This window comes from Theobroma umbraticum, unplaced genomic scaffold, assembly GCF_002168275.2.
Source record: "Theobroma umbraticum cultivar Fairchild unplaced genomic scaffold, ASM216827v3 scaffold_182.0, whole genome shotgun sequence".
NCBI classification, from domain to species: Eukaryota; Viridiplantae; Streptophyta; class Magnoliopsida; order Malvales; family Malvaceae; genus Theobroma; species Theobroma umbraticum.
In genome coordinates, this window is record NW_018397291.1 from 463,607 (window position 1) to 466,442 (window position 2,836).

The window sequence follows — 2,836 nt, forward strand, 5'->3', positions numbered from 1 at the left end:
CAATCTATAATGTCATGGCACTATGTGCCTTCATTCTTACCACCGATCATACTTCATGAAAAAAAAATAATTAGAAGGTGTACATATATTCCTTGTTCATGACATAACTCTTTATGACTTACCTTCTCACTGTAGCCACTTGACCAATGAGTTATTGTTTCGCCCCTGTTTCATGTTTATCGAGGATATGTCCCTTAACATTTCTCATCCACAGGGATATCAGGTTACGACTCCCTCAATACTTAAATTTACAAATCTCGATCTAATCACATTAACCATTATAGTGCTCGCCATGAGGGTTGCAAAACGAAAAATACATTCCCGTTCAAGGTCTCCTCCTTAACTTAATTAACAAACTCATTTTGGTCCTTATCCATCGACCTAACTTCCAAATTTCACTACCATGGCAGTAATTATCATTCTACCCAATGAATAAGCTCTAGCGTTTCTATAAATCTCGCTTCATTAGCCATTGTTAAAAGGATTTTAGAGATAAAATATTAATATTTTAATATTATTTTTTTCAAAATTTTTCAACTTGTCTCGTTAGGACCCAAAATGTCTCACTTTGTCCCGGTTCACTTCAAAATTGTATTTTTATCTCACTAATTCATGCTCGATAAACTATTACTATTTAATTATCATGTCCTCGCATACGGAGGATTTTATTCTAAAATATTCCTTTCATCTATCACCACTCTTTCGCACTTAAATTTATGTCCATAAAGCCTCGGTCTCATTGATGAGATCATATTGGCTCTTATACGTGGCTACGAGGTGTTACAACTAGTGTTGGTAGACCTCACGATCTCTTTCAAGCTTTTTTATTGTTGCTATGATTTGTTTGCCCCCTGCTCTTGACTATTGCTTTCTCTAGTTTCTTGTTTCTAGTATTCTCTTTTTTCTTCAGTGACTTTTGCATTTTTTTATCTTTTTTCCTTCTTTTGTATCCTGGTTTGACTAGGATAGTTTAATTCTAGTTAAACTTGTATACCTTGTTGAGTACGTCTTTAAATCTAGTTAGACTAGAATAATATATCCTAATTGTATTTAGATAAGATTATTGTACTTGGCCTTATAAAAGGATCCTATGGGGTTAAAGAATAGTGAACACCTAGATTTAGAGAGAATGATTTGGTGTACGTGGGATGTCATGACCCAAATCTAGGGGATCCATGACCCGTGCACGAACCCAGTAGGTAAGCCTACTAGACCCAAGCAAGCTTCAAAGTTCATATTAAAACATACATAGGCCAAGGGATTCAATCATCAGACATTCATAATAAATTCAAATAAAATACAATATCCTTACCTTAATTTCCATACAAATATTAATAGGGCCATATGTTGGCTATCCAAACATGTTCATAGATATTAGCCCTTAATACACAATATAATATGGCACTCAATGCCTACACACATTATTCACAGTGAAAATGTGTAACTGACTTAGCGGAGTGACCAAAATGGAGAACCTACAGCATTCCAAAATCAGTCTATCATTGAACGACCTTTTCCACATAGCTCTGTGGCCTATTTATCTGAACATGGTATACAAATAGGTGAGTAAAATAATACTCAATGAGTGCTACAAATAAACAAATTCATATGTGTTTATATAAAATACATATATAAAATATATGCACCTTCTATGTAACTAGATGTTCTGAGTAAAATATATGGCTTCATTTGCTTATATTTTGGTTTTTTAACCATATCTCTTTATAAAGAACTCCAAACGAAGTGATTCTTAAAGCACTAAAATGAAAAGAAGAAGGGCTATAACTTTTACGTTTACCACTTCACCCAGTTTTGATTGGATCATGGTCAAAATATTTGTCTAATTTGGAGCACTACAGTAGTATGCATGGATTGAATATGATGCAGTATTTGGAGCATATCTTTCAAGCCCAAATCCAATTTATGTGAGTCTTGAACCATTCAAAAGTTAAGAGACAAGGCTAAAACTATCATGCTTACTACTTTGACTAGCTCAGACCAGATCAGGGTGAAAATCATGTTCGAATTTGATAGACCGCTACAGCACTAGGAGAACAGGACTGCAGCGCTGGTGAAAGGAAGCACACAACACATTTTCCCAAGAGCTCAACACCACAGCACTAAAGAAGTAGTGTCGCAGTGTTGCGCAATTTTCCAAAAATAAAAATTTGATGGGATTTTAGAAATTAGGTTACTTAGAGCCTATTTAAGGGACTTTTTTTAGAAATTTTAAGGAGGAGGCAGTAAGCAACTATTGTGGAGAATTGAAGCCAAGAACAAAGCAAGAAAACAAGAGAATTTGAGAGAGAATTGAGATTGCAAAGCTTCAATAATTAGTTTTTTTCTCTACTTTTGTGTTTTTCTTATTTTCTTTGACTTGGATTCATGGCTAAATTTCTTTGGATAGTGTTTTTATTAGAAATTATAAGCTAAATTATCTTTCTAGGATTGTGCTAGATTCAACTTGTAGTTTGAATATTAGTTTCTTTTTTATTTATCATGAATGGGTATAGTTTTTCTTATTTGAATTTGTTCTTAATGCTTTCGCTTGTCAGGCCAACAATTAACTAATTTGTGAATCTAATTGAAACTCGACAGAGATTTTAGAGTAGACTAAGGTTTCAATAGTATATGTTCACGTCACTTTGATGATCTGATTCGTGATTTGGGTAGACAAACGCCAATTGCCATACATAGCCACATTAAGACACTTACTTAATGAACTTAATTTAATTGATTCCTATAAACAGATAGCGAACTAATTAAGTTAGTATTTGTACAAGCAACTCGACGAAGACTTGTTCATAGCTTTAGATTCTAGGTTAGTAAAACCACC